The sequence below is a fragment of the Miscanthus floridulus genome, chromosome 6 (assembly GCF_019320115.1).
Source record: "Miscanthus floridulus cultivar M001 chromosome 6, ASM1932011v1, whole genome shotgun sequence".
Classification (NCBI taxonomy): Eukaryota; Viridiplantae; Streptophyta; class Magnoliopsida; order Poales; family Poaceae; genus Miscanthus; species Miscanthus floridulus.
Genome location: NC_089585.1, coordinates 14,792,544 through 14,805,029, shown reverse-complemented (window position 1 = coordinate 14,805,029; position 12,486 = coordinate 14,792,544).

Here is a 12,486-nt window from a genome sequence, read left to right as displayed (position 1 = left end):
CTCCTGGCAACAGAAATGACTTCTCTTTCCTTTTTTTATTTCTTTTTCCTGTTTGCAAAACTGACACCTAGTATGGAGCATTAGCAAAGCAAGCACACTATAACACCCACTACAATATGCAACAAGTTCCATAGTATTTATAGTTCACACATCCGCACGACTGCACCTATTGTAGCGATGTCGCAGAATGTCATCAAAGGAAGAAATTCTGGCATATGCATGTTAATAGGGGTTTGACTTATTCCCTGCAGCAGGAACACAGATGCTTATCACGGTGAGGTTAAGTTGCAGAAACTTGGCAAACATGTAATCTACCAGCATACGGCACGATCATTAACAGCTTCATGCCTACCCAAAGCCCTCTTTGTCATACTAACTAAGGGCCCGTTCGGTAGGACTAAAAAATAAGTCAAAATACTGTTCCGACTGATTGTTGTGAGAGAAAAATACTGTTCTATCTAAACGTAAATAGTGTTTCTATGAGTGAGCTGGCCAGCCAGGCTCAGCCCAGCCAGCCAGCCGAACGAAGCCTAACATAACCTAATAAGTGCCAGTCCCTTTATAGATCAGGAAAGTAGAATATTGCTTCTTTCAGGAAAAAAACGTCGAAACAGTCTACAAAACATAACTTTGATTAGTAGTTTTTGTGACAAAATATTTATAAAAGAAAATAAAAGTATGCTTTATGAAACTATGGCCACGTTTGGTTTGCCTTGTGCCCACTGTGCGGTGCGGTACACCATCCGTGGTGGGAGAGCTATGGTACCCAAAACCAGGACCCTAGTGGCCCTATTCATGTGCCCTTAAACCTGACTTGATCCGCTTCTTTTTTCATCCGGAATAGTGTTTTTCTCTCATAAATTCCTCCAGCATTCCTCCAAACCATCCAAATTCCTCCAGAATTCCTCCAAACAGGCCCTACATCCATTCCGCTTCTTTGTAGTCAATGGCTTCAAGTGGTGAAAAAAAAACACAACGGCTACGACATGTTTGGCGCGATTGTCGGGTTCTGCCACTGAGAATCCGCTTTTAAGCGATTCCAAACAGGCCCTACATCCTGAGGCAAACCCACTCATATCATTTTCAAGCATCCAACTTTACATAAAATGTAATATATAACTAAAATTTTAAAATCGTTGATTTAAAACAACCCAACGTCCTTAATTTATGATTAGAGAGAGTATGCAACAAATATTTACAAGAAGAGAACTTGATACTTGCTAGCGTAGCCTAGTAGTAGGTCAGAACTGGGCCTATATGTATATGAACAAATAATTTCACATGATTAACATCCACGCAGTGGGAAATAGGAAAACACCTCGTACCCTAGGTTTAGCCGGTTAGGTGACCTTTCATTACATACAGACGGGATACGAGTTCTCTTATAAGAAGAGTACAATACAAGTCATATCAAGCTCTATCTCTAAGCATGCTTACAGTTGCAGCCGAAGGATCCCAGACATAAAGACTGGATCTAAAATCAATGAACTATCAACAGTCCTTTAGTCACGATGTTCACAAACCGATGTGTTGGCGGGATATGCAGAACTCAAACTTGCCCCCAAAGCAACACTTTCATGAACAAACTGATCAATGTCAATCTCGATATGTTTCGTGCAGCGGTGATGGATAGGGTTGCTTGTCATGTAGACTGCATTCATGTTGTCATAGTAAACGACTGTCGCAAATTCAATAGAACAAGAATTACATGTGTGAACTGGGCGAACAGAAAGTAAGTTTTGTAAGGTACCACCAGTGCATTGTTTAATAAAAAAGTGCAATTAGGGATAGGAACGATGGAACGATCCCAAGCAACAATTGGAATAAAAGAGTTGTTCACAATGGTAATGTCAGAGTAAGGAAGAAGGCAAGAGAGCAGAGTACCATCAGTGGAGCCCATGTGAGAGGTAGTGCATGTGTCCATCATCCATAGACTAGGCTGCTGAAACTAGAGCTAGTTTAGTGCTGCAACTAGAGCAAATGGATCCCATGTGTTTAGAGGTGTTAAAACCTTTGAGGGAGACATTGTCATGTGGACCTAGGGAAGATGGCCCAATAATCTAGGTGAAAGGTCCTAATAGCTAGAGGGGGTGAAGAGCCTATTAAAAAAATTTACAACAACACTTAGCAAACTGGTTAGACAAATATGAAGCAAAGCGAGTGTTGCGCTAGCCTACTAAAAATGCAAGCCACCTACCACAATTCTAGTTTCTATAGTCTATATCCACACAATGGCTATGTCACTATATTAAGTTAGTGAGCTCTCAAAGACTAACTAAAGAGCCTCACTAACCATGAGTCCCAGCGCAAGCTAGCTCTCAAAACTAATTACACTAAAGAGCTTAGCTTACACACTAGGAATGTAATACAAGAGAGAATGGCGATGATTATAACGACATGTCGAGGTATGAGCCAATCACAAGATAGAGCCAATCAATCAATCACAAGATAGTCAATGAAATCCTCGGACACGGTGACACAAGATTTTTTACCGATGTTCACTTGCTTGTCGGCAAGCTAGTCCTCATTGTGGCGATTCACTCACTTAGAGGTTCACGCGCTAATTGGCATCACACGTCAAACCCTCAATAGGGTGCCGCACAACCAACATAAGATGATGATCACACAAGCCACGAGCAATCCACTAGAGTAACTTTTGGCTCTCCACCGGGGAAAGGTCAAGAACCCCTCACAATCACCATGATCGGAGCCAGAGACAATCACCAACCTCCGCTCAACGATCCTCGCTTCTCCAAGCCATCTAGGTGGTGGCAACCATCAAGAGTAACAAGAGAATTCCACAGCGAAACATGAACACCAAGTGCCTCTAGATGTAAACACACAAGCAATGCACTTGGATTCACTCTCAATCTCATAAAGATGATGAATCAATGATAGAGATGAGTGAGAGGGCTTTGGCTAAGCTCACAAGGTTGCTAAGTCAATACAAATGGCCAAAAGGTATGAGCTAGAGCCGATCATGAGGCTTAAATAGAGGCCCCCTCGAAATAGAGCCGTTGAGCTCTCACTGTAGCCCAACTCGGGGTGACCGGACGTGCCGGTCAGTTTGACCAGACGCAGACCCACAACGTTCGGTCGCTCGATGCTCGCCACGTGTCTCCTCTTTTGATTCTCCACCACATGATCTCAACGGTCGATTCTCAGCATCTTTCGCGATTAAGTGGTGACCAGACTCACCGCTGCGCCACCGGACTCTCCACTACTCAGAGTCTGGTTGACTCTAGAAAGGTTCTAGAGCGACCAATTGCCGACCGGACGCGTCTGGTCCACCATGACTGGACGTGTCGGTGCGTCCACTCCTCCTCCTCCTCTTCTCTGCGTGCTGCCACGTCAGTAGGATCGGACACCGAATAGTGTTCGGCTAGAGTCCGATCACATTTCTTCTCAGCATCCTATCAAAGGACTAAGGGTGGCCTTCACTGCACACCACTGACCGGACGCAGGGTCAGAGTCCGACCACTGCCCAAGGCAGAGTTCGATCAATACGAAATAGCTCCTTTTGACCCCAAACTTCACCACCCTTGATCAAATGTGCCAACCACCAAGTGTAACGCTTCGTGCATGTATGTTAGCATATTTTCATAAACATTTTCAAGGGTGTTAGCACTCCACTAGATCCTAAATGCATATGCCATGAGTTAGAGCATCTAGTGGCACTTTGATAACCGTATTTCGATACGAGTTTCACCCCTCTTAATAGTACGTCTATCGATCCTAAATATGATCACACTCACTAAGTGTCTTGATCACCAAAATAAAATGGCTCCTACCACTTATACCTTTGCCTTGAGCCTTTTGTTTTTCTCTTTCTTCTTTTCCAAGCCCGAGCACTTGATCACCATGGTCATACCACCATCTTGATCATCTCCATCCTTGCTCACCACTTGGAATAGTGATACATATCTTATGATCACTTAGATAAACTAGGTTGGCACTTAGGGGTTCATCAATTTACCAAAATTAAACTAGAGCTTTCACCAGGCAAGGGAGCTCACTAGGTAGATGCTTCAGACTATCCTCACCATGGGTTGCCTTGTAGATTTGGCCATGGGCTACCAGCACTAGCATGCGAGGTGTGGGGGGAGGTGTCGTGCTGCTACTGTTCATGGTTGCACCAGTTGTGGTACCCTGCTGTTGTGCTAAGGTGTTGCCATGGTACATGTTGCTAGTGCTAGATGCTCCTAATGACACTCTCGATGATGCTGAAGAAGTGTGATAGGTCTACAGTAAGTAGCAGTGGAGGAACACCTGGCAAGAAATAATGCTATTTCATAGGAGACTTTCCTTTCATTGGCCAATCGGAGTTCCTTGAGGGCTAGGATATACTACGAGTAGTACTGAATGTCGACAATAGTATGGTGTTGGCAATGTCGACCGTGTTGAAGAAGCACTTATTGAGGCCATGCAGAAGAACTCATTGTGGGTTAGAGATGGTGTGGTCAACGTCCAAGAGAGAATGGGTGAGGATCTTCACGTGTTGAGAGTACTCAAACATAGGGAGATCACCTTGAGTCATGAAGTGGAATTGGTGACTCAAGAAAATCATCGGTGGTTCCTTATTTGCTTGGGAAAGGTTCTCAATGGTTGTCCATAGGGCACTTGGTTCTGATTCGGCTCCATAGCAGGATCAAGGACGTCGGGGGTGATAAAGCCATAGAGCTAACTTTGCACATTGTGATTGTTCATCTCCCAAACAGGGTTGGTTGGCGATGGTGTTGTAGTGCCATTGATGTGCTTGAGTAGTCAAAAATTACCACACATGGAACATAAGAAAGTGGACCATTTGGCAACATTGGGATTCTTAGATTCTAGGGTGATGGACACAAGTGGTTTGGTTAACATGGTGACTATTGATCTAAGATGTAGCACTTGATGTAGAGGATGAGGAAGACATCTTGCCAAGACTGAGGAATCACGCACGCGTAGAGGGGGTCGGAGGGGTGGCATATCATAGGGATAGATTGGGCCAGCATAGATATAGTAGCGTGCGTGGGAGCATGGATGCACATAGATGAGCACAAGGATTGGACTTCTACTCTTGGATCCTAAAACAGATGAAAGTGGAGGTGGATCGCATAGAGGAATGGGGTTTGTGTGAGTAGATATCATGACCATGGAAACTATGGTGTGGAAGGAGTGTACGTGAGCAAAGGAAAGATAATGACACTAGAGTTAGGGCAGTGTGAGGAGTCAGAGAGAGACTTGGGCTAGTGGTACCATGTAGAAAATAGGAAAACACCTTGCACCCCTAAGATTAGGTGATCTTTCATTATATATAGCCAAGTTATGGCTTGTGTTACAAGAAGAATACAATACAAGTCATAGTCAAACTCTATCTCTAACACTTTTAGCGATGATCCTTCAACTCGTTATGCATCCCCATTAGGTCCCATTCACATATAAGAGCACAATGTTAGGAATTAGTTAAAATTAATTTATTTTAAGTTTCATTTGAGGCTATAAACAAAACACATAAGTACCACAATTTTCTGCCTTCCTTAAGCCTATGGCAAGACTCAGCCAACATCAGACCAAACGAAACACATGCATATATCTGATTTACTCTTGGGGATGAATAGCCCCTAATCATAATCTTGAATTGTGTCTAAATGTTCAGCGGAGCCAATATTAGGGGCACATTTGTCAGACAAAAGTTTGATACATATACAAGCCTCTATTGAACAACCTTTGCACTGTATAAAGGCGGGCACATTGGTAAGTAAAATGGATTATCATAAACAACAAAGTCAAAAGACTAAAGCTATGATAAGCATGTATGATGGTATGGAGTATTTCCAAACATAGCAGTGTATGATGGAAGCTAGGCACACTCATTAAATATGGAGATTCCATCTTCAAAGACAGTACCATGACCGTTGAAACACACCATGTATCCAAAATGGAAAAGTTCATGCTCTGGATAGCATTTCAAATGATTGTTAGAATGAAACAAAATATCAGTTGAAACTAGAATGGACACAAGAATTTAAAGTAACACATTTAGGTACCTTAAATCCAAATGTCATTAGTTGTAGGTGCTAGAATCCCTCTTCCAATATGGCCTAGGATTTGTAGATTTGATCCACCTTTCATGCATGGCAATGAATGGAACATAACCCATATCATCAATCAACAATCAATAGTCTAGAAACCCCATTGGATGGAGAGGTTAATTACTATAGGGGACAACATCAGGTTCTCCAGATTAGGTAGAGAGACGTGAAGGTGAGCATAATCTGTTGACACAAAATGTGACACACTGTGCCTCACACACAGCAAGCCGGAAAGCGTGGCTTCAATCGGGTTCCCGGGTGCTTCATGATCCAGAAGCGTGCCAGTCAGTTTGACCTAAAAACTAACAAGGGATAAAATAATTAAATGCCAAAACGGAACATGTCGGGTAAGACCGGACAGTTCCACATATACGGCCCTGAAGCCACTTACAACGACATACAGCTATAGAGAGCTGTCTGCCAACAAGTTTATAAACCATTCAGCTAATCGTAAGATGAATGCACGTAAAGACCTGATTGCCGAATGCATGTGCATGGGAAGACATGTTTGAACAAGTGAAATTAATTATGAGTTAATGCACGACCAAGCTCAGCAATCTAGCCGAGTTGGGTTCCATAAAGAAGGAACATGCAAATAAAACACGATTAAACTAATCTAAAACCTGCATCTGCCGCACGACACCTGGTTTCGTTAAAGCTTAAACGTAATTAACATACATGAACCCGCGACATGTGACAATCTAGATTAAAATCATTCAGCCATTATGGGCATGTTATCTATTTGCAAAGGTAATATGAAAAAGCAATTGTTGTTGAAACACGAATAAAACCATAAGAGAGAGAGAGCCAAACAATATTAATCTAGATTGGGCAGAAGTGTGTCACAAATATATAAAATATTTAAAAACATGCAACACTAGATAACTTAATGAATCTATTTAGATTTGCCATATCTAATAGAGCCGATAACTATCTTGCTTTCACTAAGCATATTGAGCAAACGCCTGCCGCACGGTATCTACTCATAAACAAAGCATAAGCAAAGACTTCTTGGTTGTCAAGCAAAGATCCGCCACACGACCATTGAAAACAAACAAGACTACTTGCATCACGTCTAAATCCACCCTCATGATACTAAACATGATAACAAGGTTGTCGGAACTTATGGAGGTCGACGGATCGATGACTCCTCTCGAAGAACTCGACGACACGACAAAAGGACTCGAAAGTTGACACGGGGCCGGTTGTATTGATTTGGTTGTGACCCCTATTACAATGGTCGAGGGTCAATATTTATACCCTAGACAAAACACGAGTCCTAGAAGACTACGATTTACAAAGGAACTTTTAAACAAACTTGGAAACTTACGATTCCTTACTCTAAACTCTCAGAGTCCTTTATTATTACAACTTCCATCTTTTCGATCGGCCTCGCCTGCCATCTTCTGCTTTCCCGAACGGAGTCACCGCCTTCTGGAGTAACCGACCGCACAAGCATTTAGCCGACCACTTGTTTTGTTTGCCGAACACCCTTCTTCCCGCATGCGGGTCCATCTGTCATCCTCCAGAATCGACCAAAATCTAGTGTTAACACATGCCCCCTCAATTTCAGGATAAAAGTTGTTTTATTCTGAAATTGACCACAAGCTCCTTCTTCCTCCTAGGTCAGCACCGTTCATCACCGTAGCCGCTGCCCAAAAATTCAAGTTTTCAGCGCAACCTCAGACCTACTTCGAATCTTTAATGGCGACCCAGGATGAAATCCCAGAGGTAAACTTTACTTATATTCGGCAATTTTCATTTGATCCTCCCATTCCTCTTTTGGCTTATTCCTCTTTGATTTCAATCACCTTCTAAAGGAATACAAGAACCAGATTTTGATCCCCTATGCTGCCAACCTTGACTCCTATTTCCTCGGTCCAATGGGAAATCCTGACCCTTCCGAAATTATCGAGAAGGAAACCCAAAGAATCCCTTTCAAATCTGGGATCACCTCGCCAAACCAATGGCCCAACACATTCAAGAATTGGCCATTTCCCCCAATCGCAGGATGGCGGAATTGGTACAGGAGAATGCTGGAGAAAAGAAGCAGCCACTGGGAAAGTCAAGACATCAGTCATTGTCTGGAATTATCCTTAGTAGAAACACCCAGAAATGACTCCCTTTTGATAGCAGCTTCCCATTTTTGGTCTGACACTATCAATGCCTTCATCTTTGGTCATGGCATGATGACCATCACTCTAGCCGACGTGTTCATGATGACTGGCTTGAACATGTCACTGCCAGTATACCTCTATAAGTACAAGAGCAAAAGTAATCAAAGAGCCATCAGCTCTGGATGTGGATGGATCAAACACATCCAGAACTACATGAATGCATCTGGCACTGTCTCTGACAAAGAGTTGAAAGCCTTCATGAATATGTGGCTATGCAGATTCATCTTCTATGGAAAATCCAATGAACCAACCCTGAATCACATGGTGATGGCTGAAGACTTAGCTACAGGCACTCAGATCCCACTAGGCAAATATCTTTTAGGGTCTGTTTATCATATGATGCATCAGATTACTCTTCAGATGCGCTAAGGTGGAGAAATCTCTTGTGTGAATGGTCCCTGGTGGCTAATTCAAATGTGGCTCCAGCTATATATGCATCAGATAACCTCTATGAGCCTCTTCAATCTAAGTTTTCCTTCAGTTAACTATGCTGAAGGCAGTACAGCAAAGGTTAAAGCTTGTCAGACGTATGGAGAAGCAGCATCATCTATAAGCATTGACATAGACGTCGGTCATTTCTTCAAGCTGTTTTTCAAAGGATTCGGCAATGTGCTCTGGTTTTCTTACAGAAAAAATGAAAATTTGACTTTGCCCTGCAAGTTCAGCTATGAAATTGGTTGTTCAGGTCAAGAATCCACAGAGATTTTCAACTCCTTTATCAAACCTTGCACTCTACCAGCCGAATTTTATCATGGGAGGTTAGTGCAATCCACCTATGAATTCTATTACCCAAATATGGTGGCCAGACAATTAGGATGTGGCCAACTACCTCCAAGATTCCTCTTCTCAACAATCATAAAGTCAAGGGAAGTAATAACAGAAAGAATGGAAGCCAAGAAAATCTTTGAATTAGGATGGGAGTTGCCAACATACGAACCATCTCCATTTGGGCTAATAGATGTTGCTCATCCCTTCTTTGTCTCTTGGTGGCAAGAATGGCATGCTCATATCTTCAATATATCAGTACATTTTTTATGCAAAAACTTGCAACCTGATTTTGCTTCTGATAGTGAGGTAATTTCATTATGCTCATCATTTCTTGCTCTTGAATCCACTTCTTATTTTAACATCTGGTCATGCACAGGATCTCGAGTTTACTCCCCCAGCCAAAGTAATCCAGTACTATTCGGCTGGTCCCAAGCCTGCTCTGGGGTTTGATGCTCCAAACTTAAAGAAATTCATGAAAACCCCTGTAACTTTGGATTCAGCACCTTTAAAGGCATTCATGAGAACTCCTGCTACTTTAGCTGCTGCATCTCCAAGAGGAAAAAGCAAAAGGAAAACACCTGAAAGTTTTCTTTTACCCAAGAAACCAAGGACCAAGAAAGCCAAATTATCTCTTAAGGTATGAACCTTTTATTCTCTATCAGATTACCAACCTCACTTAGCAGTAAACCTGACCACCTCTACATTCATTACTTTCATTGTAGCCACAAGTCGAAATTCCCACACTAGGCAATACCTCAGTACCTGTAGAACCAACCCCTGAAGTTTCTACTGAAGATGAAGAAATCCATGATAGCGAAACTTCAGAAACTCATGAAACTGAAGGTTCAAAGGCTCATAAATCTGATGAGACTATAGGTAACATTGTTCAACCAATTCTCTTTTTCTCCTTTCTCTTTTTTTTCTTTTTAATAACATCTATCTCTTATGCTTATTATCACTTGCTTTATTAAGAATAGATGAAATCTTAGATGAACTAGCAAGGGAGACTTCTCCTGATCAAGCTCCAAACCCGTCCCTTCCGAACTTTCAGCCAAGTTCTCCAGCAAGCCGGGGTATAACCCATCCTGATGATCAATCAGCTCAGCAGGTAACGCCTTGTCTTACACTATATTTTAGCAAAATTACCCAATCAGCTAACACCTCCTTTCCTCTCTTTTCATTAGAAGAACATCACTAAACCGACCACCAGTTACTCCTTCTCTATTGAGGACTACATCATTGAGAAAGGTGAAGAGATCACTTCTCATCAAACCTTATCACTGGAAAATCAGGCTCGGCTAGAAGAGGTGATCATTCTGCTGAACAAGGATACCATTAGTCTGGTTTAGGATGCAGACCAGATAAAAGACCTCCTTGGACTCATTGATCAAGATATCCCCTCGGCTCTTAAGGCCCCCCTAGAATCTGTAGCCCATCTTGATGACCACTTTGCTATGGTGAGAAGGACAACCAAGAACATATCTTCGAGGGCTGCTCTGCAGAAGGATAGATCTTTGAAAAAACTGGAGATTAAAGATCTTCACTCTCATATCCAGACTACAAGAAATTCCTTGACAATCTTGGAGCCTGAACTGAAAGCCATGGAGGATGAAAAAAGCATACTGGAAGCTCAACTAGCCGAACTGAATGCCAAAATTCAGTCTCACAGGGCCCATATAGCTAATTTGCCGAAGGACATAGAAGCAGCTTCACTAAAGATAACTTCGATCATCAAAGAAGACCAGCAAATCAAAACCAAGCTATCCAGCATCCAGAGTTCTGAAGATGAAGATCAAAAAGTGCTAGATAATGTTAGCCGAATCAGGACTGAAGCCATAGAGGCAATCAATCATCTTCTGAACAAGTAGACATTGGGTTTGTAATAAACTTAAGTGTGATATCCTCTTTCCCTTGATCAACCAACTTTATGTTTACTTATTTTTATTCATTCGACAAAAGCAATCGGCCATTTTCCCTTAAATTACTCGATTAGAATATAGCCGATTGTCTCCATTCTTCCAATAGCCGAACGAATCCTAATTTAAATGTTGCGAGGGTATAGCCGAACAATGCTGGCTCCAACAAATCAGGGAGACAGTCGAGCGACGTCCGATTGAACCCATGTCTGGCCCAGCCCAGTAGCGGTCCAGCTGAAAGGGAAAACCCCTACTCCACCGCTCAGCATTCTCGTCCCACGATTCCGTAGAATTCGCCACGACTCTTCGCTCCGGCTTATAAATAGACCCTTTCGTTAGCCTTCATCGCTATCTTTGCTTTAGCGTTCTCACATCCGTCTCCTCCACTTCCTTTGTCCGATTCATTCCAGAAGAAAAACCCTAACCTCCACCAAAGCAAATGGCGAACAGTGGCGACCGTGGCAAGCATCCTGCCGACGGGGAGGCTGAAGGAAGCAGAGCATCGCGCCGTCGGCGTCGTGGGTACGATTCGGCTTTTTGCCCCCTTGCATTTTTCTTGTTCATCTCTTAGTTTCGATTTTTTTCTTCCTCATTCATCAGGATAAGGGTCATCAGCTCCAGCCAATATCATCTCCTTCCTCCAGCAACAGCAGCTCAACCGGGAACTCCATCATCCGGCTCTTCCAGCTCTTCAAACTCCTATCATTCCAATCCTTGGGGCTCGGCGGAACCAGCAGACGCACACCATCCGTACTCTCACGAGGAGGCGCTCAAGTTTCGCCAGGAGAGGGACGAAGTCCGGGAGGAGCTAGGCGACGTCTCCAAGAAATTCGGCATCGATCAAGCCGAATGGGAGGACCAGCGGAAGCAACTCTGCGACGCCATCACTGGTTTGATATCTTCATTTGGTTCTATCATTCTGGCTTCCCTTGCTTGCCGATCCATTTTTTTTCTTTTCTACCCAGCTCTTTCTGCGGAGAATAACCGTCTGAAGGCGGCGGCGAACAAGATTGTCGACAAGGTGAATGCCCAGGGGGAGACATCCGAGGCACGCCTTGATGCTGTGGATGGCCGTATTGATCAGGCCGTCATCCAAGGTGTGCACCTTGGCGCTTCTCTCGGGCTGGCGGCAATGACCTCCCAAACCAATGAGGACTACTCCTTCCAGCCAGTTGGCTTCGTTGGAGGACGCCCGGACAAGATCGACGACATCGATGAGCGTCTGGAGGCCTACGATGATCATGCCGCTGCCCTTGCCGAAATCACAAACCCCCAGTCCGTCCTCAACAAGTTATTTGAGGAGTAGTTTGTATTAGGATGGACTTTTATAAATAATCTCGTCTTTTGGAAGAATACTTATTTCTTTAATTTTTTTCGGTAAAATTCTGCCTGCGACTGTCAGAAAAATGCTGAAAACAACCCAGTCTTGAATAAACATTCTTGTGCTAGAGGCGATATGAACAATATCGGCTATTCTCAGTCTTATATCTGATTTTTAGGCTAAAGGCGATTTTCTCTTTATCGGCTTTTCTGATCTACATTCATGAACCA